Raw genomic sequence first — 11,685 nt, 5'->3', positions numbered from 1 at the left:
TCCTATTTAATTTTCAGATTAGTTTATCTTTTGAAATTAGTAGCTGGAAATGAAATTCTGGAGCATGAAGTCACTCAGGGAGAGCCAGTGGTAAAAAGAGGTTAGAAAACCTTAGAACTTGGTCATGTTTTGATTTTCTAGGGCATGCAGACCTTGCCAGAAGCATCCTTTCAACCAAAAAAAAAGAAAAAAACCCTAATAATATGAAATACTGAAGCAAAGTTAACTAGATCAGTACCTAGTTTTAGTTTAAACTTTCGCTTGACACAGAAGCATTACATATTCCTTTTGTTGTCCTACATCCAGAAGATGTAGCAAGTTTTATTTGTTTTGTCTGCTGTGAAAGTATTTGGGGAGTCCTGTGCTGTTTCTGCAAAAACACCTGATGGAGAAAACAAACTCTTTCTTCCACAAGTATTCACATGTGCAGGTGTGATGCCTATTTCCTGTGCTTTCCTGAGCAGTAAAGGCCTTTTGTTTTTTTTTTGCTTGCTGAAAAGGAATAGAAAGGGGATTAAGAAAGTAAAAAGAAAAGCTGCTACCTAACAGAGAAATAGTTTTCAGAGTCACAGTTTGAAATTTGTCATGATTACAAATTTTCAGGGCAACAGTTTTGTGAATAATCAGATATCAAAGTGAGAATTTCCAGTCACTCTTGTTAGCCAGGTGCTGGAGGTACATTGATTCTCAATTATATGAGCTCAAAAGCACTTTGCCAAATCACTGCTTAATGCATAAACTACAGACTGAATGAATGTAGTGTAGAAAAATTAAGACAGTATGTCCAATGACAAGAAACTCCATTAGTTTGCCATTTTTAATGGGAAAAAATACATTCTTCCCAAATTCATAAAGATAGAGCCTAGCTGGCATAAGATTCCATATATGTACAATCTAAAGCTGTGATTGTGTACTAAACATACAATGTTTAATATTTAATGTCTCTTACATTTTCTTATTATTAATGTAAAGGCCAAAAAATACTGAGTTTTTGGCTTCAGGAAATGGCACTTGTCTCACCCTGACCTTGTATAAGAGCAGGACCTACAACTCAGACTCTTAAGAGCTTGGCACACTGGCTAAAAAGAAGCCCAGACCCTTCTTTTGTTGGATTCTAGGTCTGAACACATTTTTGAATGAAATGCTAAAATGGCTCCTAAATTTTCACGCAAAATTATTCTGAAATGAAATGTCCTAAGGAGTTTGGAATAGTCCACCACTCAGTTTCTGTTTTTTCACAAGAGCTGTGAAAAGTTTTCACATAGAAACAATCCAATTTTGACGGTCTAAAAAAAAAAAGGCAAAATTGAACTCCAATTTCATTTAAATAATTACTTACATTTTAAGCCTGAGTATGAGGTGTGTTGTGAAGCATTCATCTCAAAATCTTTTGGAAGAAACATAGATGTGTCTTCCTTAAATTCTATGTAAATTCTGTCCAGCTTAATCATGTACTGATCAGATATTTCAGGATTAGTTTGGTTTTCTCCCTCCCATTTGTCTTCCCTTAATTATCCCTTTGCTTTGCTCCATTTGCTTTTGTTTAAAATACAGATAAAGCAGTGATCTCAAAGGAATAAAAAACAAGAATCTGATCCTTTCTGCAAATAATTTCTTTTATAGGTGGCTTGTTCAGTGATGTGTGGACTATTCTTGTCACCCTCCAGTCTTGCAGCTCTCCTCTGGCTGTGAAATGTCAAAAAGCCCAGCTTTGGGAAGTGAGCCCTCACATACCCTATGCAGCCAGAGCCCTCTACCCCTTCAGGATGAAGACAAGGCATTTTGAAGAGTAACAGCAAAAGTCAATACTTTCATTTTTGGAAAGCTCTCTGCTGTACCCTAGGTCCTCAGAGGAAAGAATAAACAGCAGAGAAACCAAATTTTCCCTGCAAAAATGAAAGGCTGAGGTGACCTCTGCAGGAGAACTTCTGTAACCTGTGTGACCCTGGAGAACCAGCTGGTCCTGCTTTGTTAACTGTAAAGGCACAGTGTTGTTGAAAGTCATCCCTGGCTGTAACTTACAGCTGGAAAACTTAGACTGAGCCATATGCCAGAAGGACTGGCACAGGGTTGAGAATTAAGTTTGTGAAGAGAAATATTTGAGTCTCAGACAGTGAGACCTTCAGATTAATTTCAAAATGTGTTAAGAACAGAAAAACGTGAGTTTTGAAAAGAAACTTCTCTCTTTTTTTTCCTTGCTTTCTCAGTGGGTTATGCTGATTGATTATGAAAGGATGCCTAGCAGAGAGACTCTTCCACAGATGCTAGGGTGTTCTTTTCTGCATTGGTGAGAGAGGCACCTCTCATCTGGCTGATCCATGGGCCAGACATGGGCACATTTGTCACAAAGCTGCTAAAACACTCCATTTGTGGAGCAGAAGTGATGCTGACCATGATGATGTGCCCAGTTCTGAAGGTAGTTAAATGTCTTTGGGCATTGCTTATGGAAACTGAGCAAAACTTTGTGCTATAAACCATAATTTATTTTTTTAGGAGGTCTGATACCCAGGAGTAATACTAGCCAAAATACCCTGTAAATTATTTTTTTGGAGACTTATTTACCACTGGAGCAAATATTGTGCTCAGTGACAATAAACTGCAGTATTGTTGTGATCTCATGGTAGAAGAGCTAAGACATAAAAGATTATTTTTTTTCCCTCCTCCACAAATTATGTTTGACTCACCTGCATTGGTGCAAGTGGGACCTAGGACGGATATTTTGTATTTGGCAGGCTCTAGAAAATCCCCATGAGCACAATACCTTTTTCTGGCTTTTTCTTTCTTTTGGTGGGGGAAAGTGTTTCGAAAAGGGAAGGTTTAAGGAGAGTGGGACATAAGTGTGGGGCTTCCAGAATGTTTCCTTTCAAAAGAAGATGCAGGTGCAAGACACAGACATAGGCAATGACACTGATTCATGCCTGAGAAAGAGCTAGGATTTGAAGAAGTTGTGAAAGTTCTGTGTAGCCCTCTTCCTTCTGGAGTTGTCCACTGTTTTGGAGAGAGTAATAATCTGCAGGGAAGAATTCAGTTACAAGGGAATCTTTCTGAATAAAGAAACAAACAAAAACAATCCAGAAAGTTGTAAATACACACAAAAGTAGAAGATGAAGTATGCTGATCTGAAGTCATCAAGAAACTCAGTAAGAACAAGATATCAGGAACATGTTTACTTGATCACTGCTGTCCAGAGTGTCAATGTGATTAGCAACACAAGCATTTTGGTGTATACAGAACTTTGTTAATTGACTCAGCAGTGGGGCTGAGTGAAGCTGTGTGACAACTTAACTTCACTGTCATGCATAGCAAGCTGAGCTGGCCATTTCTGGGTAGATCAGCTGTGTAGATCCTGAACATACACTGAGAATAGACATTGTGATATGTGGCCTGTGCTTGCTGGGTGGTGACCTCGTTGATCACAGCACAGGGGGCTCAGAGTATCTTCCTGGTGCTGTGGGAAGAGGTTTTGCTGATGATGGGTACCATTTGGAGCAAAGCAAATGGTGTCTGACATCAGACGGCATTGAGCAGGCTTGCCACTGAGTTTGCTTTGAGTCCAGAGGTAAAGTCTTTGGTATGGCACAGCCACATACCAGCTTATGGTACTGTGGCCACCATAGGTTATTCAATGGAGTTTTGGATCTCTAAAGCTGGGGCTTTGAAATTTGGGGTTAGCAATAATGGAGGAGCCCACAGGAGTGATCTCCCTTACTGGGGAAGTATCCATTTCTGCTGTTGCCTAGGGCAGTAGGAGTCTGGAGGAGCAAGAAATTGTTCACTAAGACAGTGAGCAAAGGGGGGTTTGTGAACTGGATGCCCCTGAAAGCTCACAGGTGAGTGTCAGGCAGGAGATGACCCTGAAGTGTGCTAGCAAAGGGAGGTCTGCCTTAGCCAGACAGCAGCCATCTGACACATTACTGCAGGGGGAACAACTTCAGAAATCTGAAGAGGAAAGTTAAACCAGTGTGTCCTTTGAGGGGCCGAGAGAAGCATAACTATCTGAGGGTGACAAGCTGTTAGAGCAAGCAAGCCATGGGAAGCAGCAAAGGGGGATTTTTGTGAGTGGAGAATTGAAAGCAAAATTGTAAGACTTGTGGATTAAGAGTTAACAGGGATGTGCATTCTTATTGACAGATCTTTGGTTTAGGTTAGTGCCAAAGGAAAACTTCTGCTTTAATTAACAGTTGTGTCTGCACTTAGTATGTATTACTTTCCTAATTTATATGTTTATTTTTGTCTTTGTTTCTGTTCTTTTATTCAAGCTGTTTAATGCTGACATCACTCTTTTTAATGTGTCAAGCCACTGTGAGGAAACATGAGGGAAATTGGTCAGTATTGGTTAATTGTGAGTCACAAACATGAGTCACATGTATGGCTCATACATGTTAATAAAATGAGTGGCAGGTTTCTGGAAATAGCACCTACATGTAACCATCATTCACTGTATAACCAACATTCAGTGTGTTGCTTTCTACAGGTTTTTTTTTTTTTAAAGGTATCAAAATTGGCTGACTTGACTAAAAGAACCAATAGCTTGTCAGCTTCGTTGTAATTTTCAAGTAAATTAAGATGTTGGTCTTTTTTTTAAGTAGTAAAAACCTGGAGTATGAAAAGTTGAAATATTAGTAAAAGTGATAGAAAGTTTTGAGAGTCTGTGCATTCGAATTTTAATGTCTTGCAGCAAACAGCTCATCAGCAGAGTTCTAAGATATCTTTTATGTTCAGTTTTATGATGTACACCAGGCAGTGCCAAAACATGAGTGCAGATGTCTAAGAATGGTTAAGGAGCTGTGAAAGATATGTGTTTATTGTGCTCAAAAATTTAAGAACATTTTGGAAGCAAAATAAAATCTATGCTCCATAACACTTTACTGAATACAAACAAGAAGTTAGAAGTACATTGTTTTTTCACAGAATGCGAAAAAGAAAAAGAAAATCAAAAGAAGAAATTAATGGTCTGTCCTCAAATTAGATCCTTTTTACTACATCGATACTGCTGTTGTGATTATACAGGCTAGATGTTAGCTTTCTGAGTAAGGGAGAACGTCCCTAAAAATAACTGTGGGGTGTACTAGTTTGAGTGGTTTTAGAATTTGACCCAAACACCTATTCCTTGAAAGATATACCCAGATCACAGAAGGAAGAGAGGTGCAAACATATGTTTGGGAAATTTTATCTCTGAAAGACAGAAACAGCTTCTGCTAAATCCTATTTCTTGCACATATAAAAATTGTACTCCAATTTGTAACTTGCATCATACAGAAGGAGCTGAAATTTGGTATTCATCTATTAAAGGGGTAGGTGATTTTAAGCCATGTAGCATTTAAATCAGTCATGCTGTTTTGAGTTTTCTGCTATATAGTTTAATTTAGAAATTCAGAAGAGATCCCTGATGTTCCTCGTCAAAGTCAACCAAAGACCTTGGAGGTCTCAGTAACATATATCAGGCCATAGTTGTTGCCATAAACAAACAGGGATGCAAATGTCACTTTTATTTAACAGATTAATTTTCTTACTTTAGCTGCTGTTTGAAATTAACTTGTTTGATTGACTGTTTTTCTCTGGCCTGAACATTATAATGGATATCACTGTAATGTGAGAGCACAAATTATCTACAAATACTCCACACCACATAAAACTATTTTCTTGACTGAGTCCTGGGCCCTCTACATGGACCTTATTAGTTTCAATAAAAAGACCAACTAAAGGTTATAATGGCTGAAAAGATCAGAGGATAATTATTACAGAAATTACCTGAAAGCAGTGCATGAGATATGAAGTGTTTTTTTTATTTAGTCATGAAATATATAATTAATCTCTTAATGGTCAGATTGCTCAGTTTTTCTTTTGCACACAGACCCACCAAATCCACCTCTACTGTTAATTATTATGCAGATGAAAACTCAATATGAGTGAAAGAAAAATAGGTTAAATTCCATTAGTTAACATTAAATCACAAAATTAGTTCAGTGGCTGTTTCTTCATATTGGGAATTGGAATATACTGCCAATGACTGAGGAAACAATCTCTCCATGTTTAGTTTGTAGTCATAGAGTTTCTCATTAAATTTTTAATATCTCTGATGTCAGCTTTCAAGGTTCTTGTCTTTGGTTATTAGCATGGCTGATTCATGCTTTGGGAATCCCTAAATAATAAGTCAGGTGCTGGCTGCTGCTTTCATCTTTTCTCCTGATTAAACCCCCCTGATTTTAATGTACTATGATGAAGGCTTGAAGCTCCATCTTTTTCTTTCTCTGGGGAGGTGCTCCTGATAGTTTTAGTGATATAAAATAAGCCTTTGGATTTGCATGAGACAAGTTTCTGACACCCACTGGTGTTTTTGCCTGCTGGACACCACTTCTTTTAAGCACCATCCATAATCCTGGGAGAGTAGCAGTAGTAGAATGCAACAGCCTGTAACCTCCTGTAAAGCCTAGGCAAGCCATGTGAAATGCATTGTAGTTTTAAAGACGTCTCAAAAACTTGCTTTCAAATTTCACTCTTGATATGAATAGTTGCAGACCTCATGGAATGTTGCTGCCCAGAGCATTGCTGCAACCTGATGGTGTATTATCTGTGCCTGAGGGGTAAACCCCCTCAGTCTGTGAGCCCCTAAGCACAAGGGAGAGGAAACTCCTAGTTTTCCTCTTTATTCTTTTGTGGAATGCAAATCACAGGCTGCCTCAACACTCCTGCTGCTGGCCAGTAGTATTCCTTGACTATTATATACAACGTGGAAATAATATATGCTCTGTTTCTGAAGGATGAAATGAAAGCCTTTTTCCTCATCTACTGTGTCGTGGTATAGTATATTCTGATCTGTGGGTAATAAAATGGTGTTGGAAAGCAATATTATGTAATTTTTTAAAATCTCCATTACAAATGCATCTGTAAAATAGAAGAACAAGAGATTAAATTGAGTATACTATTTGCAGTATGTCTTTATGTTATCTGTGGGGTTACAGCATATATAGTGGGTTATTACACATGCAAATTGAGTGTCTAGTCATTTGCTTTTTTCCATCTTTCTTACTGTTTATTGGCATTCTCTTATATGAGTCCCATGCTAAACAATTACTTTGCCACTTTCCTTTCCTTTCCTTTCCTTTCCTTTCCTTTCCTTTCCTTTCCTTTCCTTTCCTTTCCTTTCCTTTCCTTTCCTTTCCTTTCCTTTCCTTTCCTTTCCTTTCCTTTCCTTTCCTTTCCTTTCCTTTCCTTTCCTTTCCTTTCCTTTCCTTTCCTTTCCTTTCCTTTCCTTTCCTTTCCTTTCCTTTCCTTTCCTTTCCTTTCCTTTCCTTTCCTTTCCTTTCCTTTCCTTTCCTTTCCTTTCCTTTCCTTTCCTTTCCTTTCCTTTCCTTTCCTTTCCTTTCCTTTCCTTTCCTTTCCTTTCCTTTCCTTTCCTTTCCTTTCCTTTCCTTTCACAGTCTTAGTTATTTCAATTTCAAGTAACTGTAATAATTTAGAAACTACTGTAGGGGAATTATAGTAAGTAAATGACGACAATTTTACAGTTGTAGAAATGGGAATGTTCTACTGTGTTCAAAAGCTCTAATTTTTGTCTTGATTTTTAGAAGATAACTTAAGACTTCGGTTTCTTTTTTCTAAGATGTGGGAGTGAATGACCTTAGGGCCATTGCAAGTATGGAAAGTGTGGTAGTGAGACTTTGGTTCTTTGTGCACACCATTCCCTTTCTTTACCAAGATGCTTTTTTTGGAGCATGGTTTGGTACATGGCTTGCCATGTCAGCTAGGAGGGAATCTTGGCAGGCTCCACAAGGCCCTAGCATATGCAGAGAGCAGCCTAGAAGCCAGAAAGCCTCATGCCCCTTTAGGTAGAGAAGTAGTCTCTGGAAAGCTGGCACACTGGATGTTTTTTCTGTCTTTGAAAGCAAATATGGTGCTGGCACTGGGAAGAGGTGCTGTCAGACCCCCCTGCAGGAACAAGCAGATATGAAGTAATATTTTCCAAGTGATTTTAGAGTCCACATGACACAAAATTACCTTCTGAAGTCACTTTTGAAACTGTTCCCTCCTATTTTTCTGATTGTGGGACTCCTGCCCGCATCTTTATTTTGGAAACACTGCCTACTGGTGCCAATACATGAGGCTGTGTCACGGCACCGTGCCTGCTTCATCCCATGTCTCTAGGGATAGTGAGCCATGTGTGGCCAGAGGCAGTGGCTGAAATTTCAGGCTTGACCTTTATTTATTTGTTTGCAAAATCAGTCTGAGGTTTACTGTAGCCTTTGGGTGTGCTTCAGTTAAGCATAAATGTGTTGATGCAAAGCTCTCCTATCCAGGACAAGGAAGCAGTCCCAACAGAGAAATGTGATTGATTGCTGCTGCAGCTCACGCATGCAGAGGGGTGAAGTGGGGTTTAGTATGTTTATTTTTTGTGTTTTTGCAACTCCTCTTTCTCACGCCCTTCTTGTGGGCGGCTCTTTAAATTTAGACAACACAGAAAGCTCCTGGTTCAAAGTAACTTTTTAAACTGCATGCTCATTATTACATCCCCTGTTCTCCCTTCTGGTGAATATTTTTAACTACTCTCATCTTGTCAGCAAGTGTTTCCTTTACATTCCTGAAAGTTCATACTATAAAGTTGGGATCCAGCAGCAGAAATGATCAAGTTCTGTGAATGCCTCTTACCATGATATTTTCATCCTCACGTTAAACCACCATTGTTTGAAAATTCAGGTTCTTTTCACTGCAGTTGGATACATTGTAGGAAATTTTTAAAAATAAATAAAAAGCCTAGTTTGACACGTGAACAACCTAAAATTTACAGGTTGTGTTGTTTGGTACCTATTCTAAGCCAAACCATCTGGCAGATGTTGGCTTTGTTCAATAGCTCCATTAAACTCCTTGGAGCTTGCAGCTACAGCCTCTGCACAGCAAAACAGCCAGCTCCAAATGGTTTGGTGAGATTGCCCAAAAGGTGTGTTTCCCCCTTTCATCATCTGTCAGAAGTTTCAGTAATGAAAATACTAACAATGCATAGCTATGATGCATAAAATAATTGTTGCTAAAGCAACAGCCGTATTAGAGAGCATTTTAAATGTATATGAACAACCTGCTACTTAGGAGTTTTCTGGGGCTTTCTGCATAGCTATTTTGCAGTTTTGTACAACTTGGCTGTTACATAAAAGGCTTTGTTTTGGAGAGTTCATGTGGTCCCAGAGCCCAGCAGCCAGGTCTCTGCTTCTTGCATCCCTTCTAAAGCAGTTGTGAAGGGTGGGTTTTTCCCCCAAAGTATCCATTTGACTGTAACAGTCTACCATAATACTGCTGCTTGCTTCTGATTGTGAAAATTCATGTTCAATGCATGTAAATCATCCCTTACACCACTGATAGCTGATGAGACACACACTGGACTAACTGGGAGCCATTAGGTATAGATCCTCTAGTGAGAATGAGCAAGTAATAAATGCAGTGACTTCTAAAGTCCTACTTTCTGTTGTTAAAGACAGCTGAACAAAGTGAATACATTTGGTTGTATGCACATGCTCTGCAAAAAGGTCTTGTGCATTTTTTCCCCCTTCTGGGGCTAGTTTTTCCTGTGGTACTGTGATGGATTCTTTTGCTTGACTTGGCCTGTGATTTTGTCATACATGACAACCTTAATAGTTTACTCAATATTTCTGTTCATCTGAGGATTCGTGTAGAATATATTTGGCCCTTTTTCTAGGTCTACAAATAACCTCAGTATCCTTTATAACATGTTCGTCTGTAACATCTAAGGAGTCAACATTCCTTTGGCATTAAACAAAATCCTCTCTTGTCTCCAGAACTGCTTTTTAGATTGATAATACTGCTGAGGTATTTTCTTCCCTGACCACCCTATGCTTAGAGAAGGAATTAGATTCCTCAGACTCTGCTTTTCAGCAGGGACTCTGGCAATCATAATTCACACACTCTTTGAGACCAGACATTAGTCTGCTGGTTTCCTTTAACACAACAGAAGGTGTATTGATCACATTTATTGAATGCTCCAGAGAATGTGTGCATGTAATCATTTAAATTCTCTCTGTTTGGGTTTTCCTATTACAGATTTGTAACTGAAAATGCAATTCCTTTGTTCTCGGGGCGTGGTGGAGCGTTTGCTATGCCCTTGTATCTCTGAGTGCTTTCATGTGTCTGGTGGGGTACTTAACTGCTCTGCCCTTCCTCTAAGGATAGTCCATTCTGGTTAAATCCAGGTCTCCAGCATTCTTCAATAATCACTTGGAGCCAAGCTGCCTGGAAGAGTTTGGGCTCATTGGGTGCCTGACTGTCCAGTACCACATGGTGCAAACTGCTGCACAGCACAGTGTCCAATTACAAAAAGCTTTCATCCTGGAGCTGCCCATATCCATGGCTCCTTTTCTGAAGGTGATATATTTTAGCTTAATATTTCTTCTGTCTAAACACAGAGGAACAGAGATTCTCTCTGCTTTTCTGAAAATTAGGTCAGTCAGCCTTGCTGGTAGGAAATCTACTCATATTCCTCAATCAGGCAAAGTAAGGCTGATGAGATAAGCATCAACAGAGACACCAGAATATATTTTGGGAGAATAATATGTCCCTGCATAGAAATTTTTCTTCTTAATTGTATTTTCCTTCCTATAATATTATTCTGTTTTGTGTCCTTAACTAAATGCATTCTTAGTTAAGTGCCTGTGTTTTAGCTGTCTTTATGCTTGCATTGGTAGCACTTTGTGTCCTCTTTCTTATGCAGACATAAAAGCTTGCTGTGGTTTAGTTAAAATCTTGAACATATGTGTGTACATTTCAGTACTTACCCTTTGAACATTTTTAACTTTTGCCTAAGTTGGTCACATAAATGCAGATCCAGGAAAAATATCAAACTGAAAAATGCGTGTTACTACAACAATAACTTTTAAAAAGGCCTTATTATGGTAAGTAGAGCAAAAGATTATTGTCTCTAAGGACATAAAACACACTGATAAGCAGCAACTGCAGAACAATATATTTTGGTAAGAAAATGAGTGCTCTCTATAATGTTCACTTTCTACAGCCTCAAGAGAGTAAAATCTAGTATAACACAATGATAAATTTCTGAGAGTTTCCTAGCCCAGCTTTTGGCTTGCTAAAGAAGGAAAGTAATATGCAGTGTGTTGTATAGATTTATCATAGTGAAATAAAATGTTTTCTCTGTTTTCTGGATTAAAAAACTCAAAACATTTTTTAACTGCTAAGTTTTAAAGGATGACTTTTCAGTTTTGTTGTCAGCATTCCTGATATTTGCAATATTTCCTTGATTTCTTTGGCAACCTAGTTTCTTGTTTTGTGGGTGAAAATCTTCACTGTCATAAGAAATGTTAAAAGGAAATGTTTTTTTAAAAACCCAAACACCAATCAAACAAAAACAAAACCCGCTTGGACCAGTCATTACTGTTGTGACAACAAAAGTCACTTATCAAGCTTTTGAAAAAATTTGAGTCAGTGGTCTTTGGGAAAATGTTCATGGCAGTAGTTCATCAAAGTTGTTTTAGTCTTGGGACATATATTCCTAGAATTTCCACTTTTGTGAATTTTACAAGTAAATGCACCTTTAATGCTGCTTAATGTTGTCATCAAATCAGTGCTCACAGGAGACAAATATTCTTTATCTGGCACTGAAGACTGGAGGAAGCTCAGGGAAACTAATGAAAATATCTGGCCTTAGTGGTATCTCAGGATAGTAGT

This window comes from Zonotrichia leucophrys, chromosome 2, assembly GCF_028769735.1.
Source record: "Zonotrichia leucophrys gambelii isolate GWCS_2022_RI chromosome 2, RI_Zleu_2.0, whole genome shotgun sequence".
Taxonomy (NCBI): domain Eukaryota; kingdom Metazoa; phylum Chordata; class Aves; order Passeriformes; family Passerellidae; genus Zonotrichia; species Zonotrichia leucophrys.
This window is presented reverse-complemented; position numbering follows the sequence as displayed.